Genomic DNA, 10,657 nt, shown 5'->3' with positions numbered 1-10,657 from the left:
TTAAGATACTCGAATGAATTGAGGCATGATTCATCAAAGTTGAAATTGGACTCTTTCTCAAGAAGTTTACACATAATATATGTTATCTTCAAAAAGTCCTTGATGAAATGACGATAGAACATAGCATGGAAAAAAACTTTGAACACCTTTTACGGAGATGGGCAGTGGAAGTTTGGCCATTACCTCAAACTTACCTTCATCAACTAGAATGCACAGAAATCTTGCAACCTAAGACAATTACTTCTTTTACCATGAATTGACATTCTTCCAAATTCAAGGAAAGGTTTGTTTCCATGCACCTTTCAAGCACTTTATTCAAGTTTTTGAGGCACGACTCAAAAGAGTTTCCCACTATCAAGAAGTCTTCCATGAATACTTCCATATAGTCATCAACCATGACTTCAAAAATGGGCATCATGCAATGTTGAAAGGTTTCCGGGGCATTACACAATACAAATGGCATGCACTTGAATGTGAATGTTCCATATGGGAAAGTAAAGGCTGTCTTTTCTTGGTCCTCCAAGGAAATATAAATTTGATTGTATCCCGAGTACCCATAAAAAAACCAGTACCACCCTCTTCCACCAAGTCTATCCAATATTTGATCCATGAACAACATTGAATAATGGTCCTTCTCGGTCCATGAGTTAAATTTTTGGTAGTACATAAACACTTTCCATCCGGTGACTGGTCGGACGGGGATGAGGTCATTTTTTTTATTTTTAACCACCATGATACAACCCTTTTTTAAAATATGTTGCACTTGGCTTACCCACGTGCTATTAGATATAGGATAGATCACTCCCGCATAAAGCCACTTTAAAATCTCCATCTTTACCACCTCTTGCATGGGTTGGTTTAATATTATTTGGTGCTCCACACTTGATATGTGATTTTTCTTGAGTTTAATTTTATGTGAGCATATATAGGGAGATTGCCGATGATGTCTGCTATCGTCCATCCAATGGCCCGAATGTATTTTTTCACCAACAAATTCAATGATTCTACTTGTGAGGAGTTTAGGTCACTAGCAATAATGATCGGCAAAGTCTCATCATCCCCTAAATACACGTATTTGATATGAGGTGGCAAGGGCTTTAGTTCAAATTTGTGAGGTTCTAAGATGGATGGTTTGGCAGGTGGACTTTCGTAGTTTTTAAGATCAAGATCTAACTTAGTCGGGTTCTTGGTGTGAAACCCAAGCCTGGTAAGAGAAGATACCACTTTATCATACTCATCCACTTCTTCCATTTAATAATTCCAAAGTACACCAATGAAATGGTCATGAAACAAGATCACGTCAACATGGTTAGACACCTCACCATAAATAACATCGATTACCAAGATAACTTGCTGGTCCATTGGCTGTTTTATGGTCTTGCATATGTTGAAGGATACCAAATCACCATTCAATATAAACTTCATTTCCTCGTCCTCTACATTTACCAGTGCATTCCCAATAACAAAGACCATGGTACAATCAACAGTAACAAAGTCGGCCGCATAAATGAAATGGTTTAGTTTTACTCGAACATCGTGGAGAATCCTAATAGGTTTCTTAATGGGTCGATTGTCCATAGGCAACTTTATTTGGGAGGGTTTTGGCTTGCCCAAATAAATTTAGTGAAATATCGCATAAGGCTTGAGGTTCACATTTGCCCCAATGTCACATAATGCCCTAGCAAATGTGAAAGTGCCAGTGGTGTATGAACTTGTAAAGGATCTGGGATCCTTTCTCTTTTAACCATACGCACTTGTCATAACGGAACTTCAATGGTGAGTAATCTCTACGATTTTCTCCTCGATTACATTTTTAAGACACCAAATATTTCAATAATTTTGCATACCCCGGCATGTCTTGCAATGCCTCGATGAGAGGGATATTACTAGAAAGGTTGATAAACTTATCAAAATATTTGTTGATTTTATCAAGCTTTCCCCTTCTCAATGACCATTTTTTGATAGGTGAATACATGGGAGTTAGAGGAACAAAAACAATTTGATACTCGTTATTAATAGGCTTCCACATCGATGTCTCTTTTAACTTTGGCTCCTCAACAATGGGCCTTTTTTTGTCGAGGGAGATGATCGGCCACTTGATTCTCACATCCTTTTTTGTCTTTCACCTTAAAGTTGAACTCTTGTAGAAAAAAAATACACCTAATTAACAGTGGCTTTGCTTCATTCTTGTCTAAGAGATACTTGAGAACTGAATGGTCCATATGTACCACAACCTTTGTTCCAAACAAATAGGCCCAACATTTCTCAAAGGCATAAACCACCGCCAAAAATTATTGGTCGATGACAGTATAGTTGCGTTGTTCATAATTCATGGTTTTGATGGCATAGTAATTAAAAAACTTGTTCTTTCGCTGCCCTAGAACCGCACCTAATGCAATACCATTTTCATCGCACATTACCTCAAATAGGTATGACCAATCCAAAGCCACAACAATGGATAATGAACTGAGAAATTCCTTAAGATACTAGAATTAATTGAGCCATGATTCATCAAAGTTGAAATTGGACTCTTTCTCAAGAAGTTTACACATAGGATATGTTATCTTCAAAAGGTCCTTGATGAAATGACGATAGAACCTAGCATGGCCAAAAAAACATTGAACACCTTTTACGGAGATGGGCAGTGGAAGTTTGGCAATTACCTCAAACTTATCTTGATCAACTAGAATGCCCAGAAATCTTGCAGCCTAAGACAATTACTTCTTTTACCATGAAGTGAAATTCTTCCAAATTCAAGACAAGGTTTGTTTCCATGCACCTTTCAAGCACTTTATTCAAGCGTTTGAGGCACGACTCAAAAGAGTTTCCCACTACCGAGAAGTTTTCCATGAATACTTCCATACAGTCTTCAACCATGACTTCAAAAATGGGCATCATGAAATGTTGAAAGGTTTCCGGGGCCTTACACAATCCAAATGGCATACACTTGAATGCAAATGTTCCATATGGGAAAGTAAAGGCTGTCTTTTCTTGGTCCTCCAAGGAAATATAAATTTTATTGTATCCCGGTACCCATCAAAAAACCAATAACACCCTCTTCTATGAAGTCTATCCAATATTTGATCCATGAACAACATTGGAAAATGGTCCTTCTCGTTCCATGAGTTAAATTTTTGGTAGTCCATAAACACTTTCCATCCGGTGACTGGTCGGACGGGGATGAGCTCCTTTTTTTTAATTTTCAACCACCATGATACAACCCTTTTTTAGAATGTGTTGCACTGGGCTTACCCATGTGCTATTAGATATAGGATAGATCACTCCCGCATAAAGCCACTTTAAAATCTCCATCTTTACCACCTCTTGCACCGGTTGGTTTAATATTCTTTGGTGCTCCACACTTGATATGTGATTTTTATTGAGTTTAATTTTATGTGAGCATATATAGGGAGCTTGCCGATGATGTCCTCTATCGTCTATTGGGTAGGTTTTGGCTTGCCCAAACCAAGTTAGTGAAATATCGCATAAGGCTTGAGGTTCACATTTGCCCCAATGTGACACAATGCCCTAGCAAATGTGAAAGTGCCAATGGTGCATGAACTTGTAAACGATCCGGTATCCTTCCTCTTTTCAACATACGCAGTTGTCATAATGGAACTACAATGGTGAGTAATCTCTACGGTTTCCTCCTCCTTAAAAGTTTTTAAGACACCAAATATTTTAATAATTTAGCATACCCCGGCATGTCTTGCACTGCCTCAATGAGGGGGATATTAGTAGAAAGGTTGATAAACTTATCAAAATGTTTGTTGATTTTATCAATCTTTCCCCTCCTCAATGACCATTTTTTGATAGGTGGATACATGGGAGTTAGAGGAACAAAAACAATTTGACACTCGTTATGAATAGGCTTACTCATCGATGTCTCTTTTAACTTTGGCTCCTCAACATTGGGCCTTTTTTGATTTACCTTTGGCGCATCCCCATTTTGTGTTTCTCCATTTTTCCTCTCCATTAAATACTTTGATATTTCGTTCACTTTTTCCTTGAGTTGTTGAATATTGGAGGAGTCAGATGCAACCATTTGGTGGAGCATTGTGAATTAACTTCGTGTTTAATTTACCATTTCTCTAGTCTTCTCAACATTGCTTAAGATTCGCGCCAAAATCTCCTTATCAAACTCCTCTTTTTCTTCAAGATGCACCAAGTTTAGTTCTTTTTTATTGTAACCTTGATTACCATCTTGACCTTGGGGGAAAGATGGAAACATTTTGAGTTCTTGGGTGTCATCCCTAGCTCGGCACCGATTACCTCTTTCTCATTGTTTTCATAAGTCTTAACTTCTAATGCATCCATCACACTTACACTTTCCATCGAGTCTGCTAACATATGATCAAGTAGGAGTTCAAGGGATGACATCACTTTACTCAAATTTTCTTTGGTCTCTTCCTATTCATGTTTCCTATCATTACACCCAAAGGATGAGGAGGAAGCTCCTATGGCTTCCTCAGCATCCTTTTTGTCCCAACCCTTACACCAAATTGCTACTTGGTCCAAGACTTTTGAAACAATCCCATTTGATGACTTTATGAATGATCCACCGGATACATTATCCACTATGGCTTTGTTTTGTTGGTCCAATGCTCGATAGAAGATTTGTAGAAGCATCTTTTCCAAGACCTCATACACAGGGCAATTCAAAAATGTATCTTTCAACCCTCCGTAAGCGACGTACCATGATTCCTTGCAGTATTGGCTGAATTTAACAATCTCATCCCTCAACTCTAACTTACTAGATGGTGGGAATTAATGGCCTAGAAAGACCTCCATGAGACTTGTCGATGAAGTGATTGATCTGGTGTGAAAAGATCTTAGCCACCGTATCGCCTTTCCCATGAGAGATAAAAGAAAAAAGGCGTAGCCTAATGGATTCATGGGATATATGTGCAAATTTGAAGAGAGAACAAACTTTTACGAAACCCATTAAGTGAGCATTTAGGTCTTCATGAGCTTCACCCCCAAAAAGTCCCTTTAGGCGGAGCAATGTCATCATCACACTTGTTACATAGAATTTTCCATGCTCCTCGGTGGGGGGAATAACAATTGTACTTTCATGGTCTTTGGCTCTGCAACAAACCAAGTTCCCATAATTCATGATGACTTGGGAATAATTAACACTCACCTACTCAAATATCAAAAACAATAAAGAAATTAAATTACCCCACTCCGGATACTCGCAAGTAAAAATAACACCACACAAGCAAAATCTACATTTCACTCCCCAGCAACGGTGCCATTTTTATAATGCTCAACTCACTCCCATAATTAAGGTGAGGCAGTCGTTGTCAAGTAACCCAATTTTAGTTGGGTTTGAATCTCGAGGAGTAAACTATAAACTTCAAGCCCTATGGATGCTTAAATTACTAAGAGATTACCCGGAATGTTAATAAAAATGACATATAAAATAAAATGTGGGGATTTACTTGGGAACTATTTGTACTATTTTTAACTAATGGATAGGCTAGGTTGAAGATCATTATGGTCAATCATTCAATAAAACTAAAATGATTTCACCCATTGGCTCTTTCAAGCACCTAACAAGTGTAAAATATATAGTCACCTAAGACCTCAATCAAGCATCCCTATTTCTAGGATGATTCTCTTGACATCATTTACACTCCTAGTACGCTTATTTCTAAGATTGCAAAAGGTAGAAAACCATAGACTCAGTTGTCCACCATTGCTTTGTTCCCCTATAAACCCCTTTCGAGGATGTTATGGGTTACCCAATATTAATCCCTATTTTGAGGATTACAAAGGGTTTCTAGAGTTTGTGACTTTCAACCATCAAACCCATATGGATATTTAGAGTTTTCACCCATTAAGTTCCAACACATAAATTCAAGAAATGGTGAAATCCATACAAAACATCTAACATCCATACAAACACAACGATACGCATACGCAATCACACTCTACTTCAACATATTTTCAAGACTAAAGAAATTCGCTACTTATTACATAAGGAAAAAAAAGTTACCTAGTAATGCATCCATGGAATTCATGATAAGAGAGGATAAAATAATCTTTAATTCAATAATCTAATTTCACTAATTTCTCCTTGAAAGCCAAAATCCAAATAATAGAAAAACTATCTAATGCTCTCCCCCCCCTCCCCAACAAAATTCTAGGGTTTCTCCCCATTTCTATAGTGTTTTTAATTCTCCCTATAAATCTTGACTCAACTATACAGTTTACCAATCTACCCTTCCTTCAGTTAACCCGCTATGCCGCAGTTGTGGGGCTTGACTGCACTCTCAAAACCGTGGTCATGGATATGACTGAGTGATCGCATGATGTTGGCCAATATGACCATTTGTGATCACATCCCTCATACCGCGTTCACATTACCATAGGCTAAATTGGATATCTACTTAGATGGTAGCGATCGCGGTAGTCCACCCACGGACCCGATACCCAAGGTCCTTTTGGCTATGAGTATTCAGCTACACTTGTTATGCTTTCTTCTGATAATTTAGAGCTTTAATCCATTTCTTTCTATCTTTTCAACTCTATACCCACAAGGAGTGGATATTAAAACATTTACCCTTAGGTCTCACTAAATCATTTGAATCAAGGCAAAGTGTATTAATGTTATATGTAAATGAGTGATAAAATCACCATTCATCAACATGCAGAAAGCATATATTCAAATGTCTGAATAGTTCTTTTTACCCATCAATCAGAGGATGAAAAACAGTACTCAGACTCACTGTAGTACCTTATCCCATGTTAAAAGACTGCAAGAAGTGAGACAAAATATGTGTACCATGATTAGAGATGGTCGAAATAGGTACCCCGTGCAGGTTTTCTATCTTATCAGGATACAACATCGCATAGTCCTCCACAAAAAAGTTAGTCCTCACTATCAAGAACTGAGAAGACTTTGTAATCCTTTCCATGATAACCCAAATCGAATAAAATTGGTTCTGAGACAAAGGAAGATCGATAAATAAATCCATAATGATTAGCTCTCATTTACATTCGAAAAAATCAATTTCTTGATATAACCCACCAGGCCTAATGTTCCCGACTTTGAATTGTTGGCACCCCATGCACTTGGCTATCAAAATCAGCCATATTCCTTTTCATACCATTCCACCAATATATCACCTTGAGATCATCATACATTTTATTCAAACCGGGATCAACAACATAGCACGAATCATGTGCCTTATCCCAAACTCTTTGTCTCAAATTGTTGACATCAGGAATACACATCCTTCCTTGGTACATTAAAGTACCTTTACTACTGATCTAGAATATCGTTACCTTTTTCCCACCCATATCACTCTTGATTTTTATCAAGATAGGATCGAGCACTTGCTTCTCCTTAATCTCTGCACTAAGAGACAATCTAACCACTTAAAGAACCATTACCCCACCATACGTATAGTCCAAGACTTAAGCTCCCAGATTGATCAAGCGGTTAATATCCTTCATCAATTCCCACTTTCCCTTCTGCACATGAGCCAAACTCCCTATGAAAAATATGCTAAGAGTATCAGCAACCAAGTTAACTTTACCTGGGTGGTAGTGAAGACTAATATCATAATCCTTGAGAAGATCCTACCATCTCATTTGCTTGAAATTTAGCTCTTTCTGAGTGAACAAATATTGTATACTCTTATGATCGGAAAAGATGTCTATGTACACTCCTTACAAAAAATACCGCCAGATTTTTAAAGAAAAAACCACCGCCAATAGCTCAAAATCATAAGTTGGATAATTCCTCTCATGCACCTTCAACTTCCTAGAAGCATAGGCAATTACCTTCCGATGCTGAATCAAAACACAACCAAGTCCTATACTAGATGTATCATAATAAACCATAAACCCCTCATTACCTTCAGGCGATGTCAAAACCAAAGATGTAGTTAGCTTTTCCTTAAGTTTTTTAAAACTCCCTTCATGCGATTTTTGCCAAGAGAATTTTACCTTCTTTTGAGTTAACTTAGTCAACCGATCAACTATCGAAGAAAACCCCTTTGCAAACCTCCTATAATACCCAACTAGACCTAAGAAGCTCTGAATATCGGTTGAAGTCGGGGTCTAGGACAACTTTTAAGAACAACCACCTTTTGAGGATCTGATCCTCTCACGAGAAATAATATGACCAAGAAAAGTTATAATATTCAACTAAAACTCACACTTGGAGAACCTGGCATACAACATTGGTTTTTTCAATGCCTACAATACCACACTGAGGTGATTGGCATAATCAATATCAATTTTAGAATACACCAAGATGTCATCAATGAACACAATGACAAAAAGATCGATGAACTTCCTGAAAACCTCTTCATCAAATTCATAAATATTGGTGGGGCATTTTTTAAGCCAAATGACTTATCCAAGGACTCAAAGTGGCCATACTAAGTATGAAAAGCCGTCTTAGGGATATCCACCTCCATAATCTTAATCTGATGATACCCAGACCAAAAATATATCTTATGAAAGAACTTGGCACCTTGCACTTGATTAAAAAAATCATATATCCTTGGAAAATGATACTTGTTCTTGATTGTTACCTTATTCAACTGTCGATAATCAATGCACATCTGAAGGGAACCATCCTTCTTGGGCACGAACAACACCGGTGCACCCAATGAGGGTACACTAGGACAAATACACACCTTATCCAGAAGATTCTTAATTTATCCTTTAGTTTTCTCAACTCAACCAGAGCTATTTAATAAGGAGGAATAGATATTGGATGAATATCCAGAACTGAAAAAATACAAAACTCAATATCCCTATCCAAATGAACACCAGGAATATCATCTGAAAAGACCACAGGAGACTCAGTTACCATAAAAAATTGAATAAAAAGAAGGACTCCCTGAGTAAGAATCGTTAACTCGAACCAAGTGATAAAGACACCCTTTGGATATTAATCTTCGAGCTCTAAGATAAGAAATAAACATCACCCTAACAGATAGGGAAACACCCTCCCACTCTATAACTGGTTCTCCAAGGAACCTAAAATCAACATTATGGGTTTGACAATCTAAGGACACGTAACAAGAGTGTAACCACTCTATCCCAGACTAATATTAAAATCCACCACATCTACTTCTAACAGATCTTCTTGCCACCAAATGATACCACACCCCCCTAGACTCTTTTACCAATAACCAAGTCAGCTATCAATATAGAAATAGAAAAAAGATCTAAAACAACCTTAACATCAAAACAAAAACATAGAGCCACATATGGGGTTACATATGAAAGAGTGGACCCCGAATTAAGTAGACAATGCATGTCACAATAAAATAGTGGTAATGTACTAGTAAAAATAATAGGTAATGACTCAGACTCCCATCGAGATGAAAAAACATACAACTTATTCTGGCCTATATCGATACCAGAAATAGGAGGAAATACTGAAGACACATAACTAGGCACAGGAGCAGAAGATGAAGCATTCCAAACTTTGACTGCTACTAAAGCACCCGTATCAATGGGAAAATTCTTGAGTATATGGCATGGATGGACATATATTAAAGAACATGTCCCTTCCTTCTTCAAAAAGCCTCAATGAAGACAACCACAAAACCGTCAAGAAGGACATGAAGAAATAGACTGTGCCCCACTCACTTGAGATTAGGCACCTTGTACTCAGTAATTAACACCACCTTGATGATACTTGTCACTCGACAGCTTTGGGTAAGGAGCGCTAGTAGTAGGAAAGGAACCAGAACTTGCCCACTTTTTCTTCAGCCACTTACCGCCATCCCAACCACTCTACTGCTGAGCACCACCTTGCTCAGAGAATCTGCTCCTCTTACCCTTTCTTTCACCAAAATCTACCTATTTTTTTCATCCTTCATCTGTTATATGTGGACAGCCAACCTTAAAATATCCATATCCTTAATCAATAAGGTAGTCTTTCTATCAAAAATCAAATCCCGAGATAGCCTAGAAGTGAACTTTCTTATTCTCACTCTTATATCAGACACCAAGTTCGGAGAATACCTTGACATCTAATGGAACTTCAAGGCATATTCCTTGACAGCCATTCTTTCCAGCTTAAGATTCATTAATATTTTCATCTTCTCTTCCCACAGCTCTCGATGAAAGAAGCAATTAATAACATCATTAGAAAAGGCCAGCCATAAGGATAACTCCTTAATATCACCCCTATCTCTATCCCACTCCCTGTAATATTGGTACGCAATATCCTTGAGCTAAAAAACTACAAATGTTACCCCTTTCACATTTATTATTTATATCACTCTAAATATTTTCTCCATTTAATCCTAGAAAGCCTGAGTATCCTTCTCCACTTTTACTACAATAAAATTAGGAGGATTCTACTTTATAAACTGGCCAAACCTTGTGCCATCAGCAAATAAGACACCAGACGCATCCCATACAGCCTGAGAGGAACCAACTGAGCAATACATGAAATAATTGGCAAAGTTTTTCATTAGTCACCTTACCTTGAGGGGGACTAAAAAAAATTGGGAGAACTCAATAATAATCAGGGATAGGACCTTAAGAATGAGTGCAAACTCCAGGTGTAGGGCATACCCCATCAACAACATCCCTATATGTGACAAAAGAATTTCCTTATGTTCTAGATCGTCGATCCATGATCATAAAAGAGAACAAATAAGGATTATAGAAAATT

This window comes from Capsicum annuum, unplaced genomic scaffold (assembly GCF_002878395.1).
Source record: "Capsicum annuum cultivar UCD-10X-F1 unplaced genomic scaffold, UCD10Xv1.1 ctg82325, whole genome shotgun sequence".
Classification (NCBI taxonomy): domain Eukaryota; kingdom Viridiplantae; phylum Streptophyta; class Magnoliopsida; order Solanales; family Solanaceae; genus Capsicum; species Capsicum annuum.
Note: the sequence above shows the minus strand (reverse complement) of the source record.